Consider the following 2,417-nt stretch of genomic DNA (forward strand, 5'->3'; position numbering starts at 1 on the left):
GATGGTGGTGATGGTGATGGTGGTGATGGTGGTGATGGTGGTGATGGTGATGGTGGTGATGGTGATGGTGGTGATGGTGGTGGTGGTGATGGTGGTGAGCGGTGGTGATGGTGATGGTGGTGATGGTGATGGTGGTGATGGTGATGGTGGGGAGCGGTGGTGCAGCGGTTAGCGCCACGCTGCACAAACGAAGCCGGCAGAGACGCGAGTTCGACTCCCGCTCACGGCCATCGCCGGTGACGATTATCTGAACCTGTACCGGGCCTCCCCTAGGTCGACTCAGCCTCAAATGAATACCTGATGCGACCGTGTGTCGTAAACATCGCCACTGGGGAGACAAAGGCGGCCGGGCGTGGTGCTAGCCATTAATTAACTACTACTACACCACTACACCACACTAACTAGCTACTACTACACCACTACACCACACTAACTAGCTACTACTACACTACTACACCACACTAACTAGCTACTACTACACTACTACACCACACTAACTAGCTACTACTACACCACTACACCACACTAACTAGCTACTACTACACCACACTAATTAGCTACTACTACACCACTACACCACACTAACTAGCTACTACTACACTACTACACCACACTAACTAGCTACTACTACACCACTACACCACACTAACTAGCTACTACTACACTACTACACCACACTAACTAGCTACTACTACACCACTACACCACACTAACTAGCTACTACTACACTACTACACCACACTAACTAGCTACTACTACACCACTACACCACACTAACTAGCTACTACTACACCACTACACCACACTAACTAGCTACTACTACACCACTACACCACACTAACTAGCTACTACTACACCACTACACCACACTAACTAGCTACTACTACACCACTACACCACACTAACTAGCTACTACTACACCACTACACCACACTAACTAGCTACTACTACACCACTACACCACACTAACTAGCTACTACTACACCACTACACCACACTAACTAGCTACTACTACACTACTACACCACACTAACTAGCTACTACTACACCACTACACCACACTAACTAGCTACTACTACACTACTACACCACACTAACTAGCTACTACTACACTACTACACCACACTAACTAGCTACTACTACACTACTACACCACACTAACTAGCTACTACTACACCACTACACCACACTAACTAGCTACTACTACACTACTACACCACACTAACTAGCTACTACTACACCACTACACCACACTAACTAGCTACTACTACACCACTACACCACACTAACTAGCAACTACTACACTACTACACCACACTAACTAGCTACTACTACACTACTACACCACACTAACTAGCTACTACTACACCACTACACCACACTAACTAGCTACTACTACACCACTACACCACACTAACTAGCTACTACTACACTACTACACCACACTAACTAGCTACTACTACACCACTACACCACACTAACTAGCTACTACTACACCACTACACCACACTAACTAGCAACTACTACACTACTACACCACACTAACTAGCTACTACTACACTACTACACCACACTAACTAGCTACTACTACACCACTACACCACACTAACTAGCTACTACTACACTACTACACCACACTAACTAGCTACTACTACACCACTACACCACACTAACTAGCTACTACTACACCACTACACCACACTAACTAGCTACTACTACACTACTACACCACACTAACTAGCTACTACTACACTACTACACCACACTAACTAGCAACTACTACACTACTACACCACACTAACTAGCTACTACTACACTACTACACCACACTAACTAGCTACTACTACACCACTACACCACACTAACTAGCTACTACTACACCACTACACCACACTAACTAGCTACTACTACACCACTACACCACACTAACTAGCTACTACTACACCACTACACCACACTAACTAGCTACTACTACACTACTACACCACACTAACTAGCTACTACTACACCACTACACCACACTAACTAGCTACTACTACACTACTACACCACACTAACTAGCTACTACTACACCACTACACCACACTAACTAGCTACTACTACACCACTACACCACACTAACTAGCTACTACTACACCACTACACCACACTAACTAGCTACTACTACACCACTACACCACACTAACTAGCTACTACTACACCACTACACCACACTAACTAGCTACTACTACACTACTACACCACACTAACTAGCTACTACTACACCACTACACCACACTAACTAGCTACTACTACACCACTACACCACACTAACTAGCTACTACTACACCACTACACCACACTAACTAGCTACTACTACACCACTACACCACACTAACTAGCTACTACTACACTACTACACCACACTAACTAGCTAC

This window comes from Lampetra fluviatilis (assembly GCF_964198595.1).
Source record: "Lampetra fluviatilis chromosome 48 unlocalized genomic scaffold, kcLamFluv1.1 SUPER_48_unloc_1, whole genome shotgun sequence".
In the NCBI taxonomy this organism is placed as follows: domain Eukaryota; kingdom Metazoa; phylum Chordata; class Hyperoartia; order Petromyzontiformes; family Petromyzontidae; genus Lampetra; species Lampetra fluviatilis.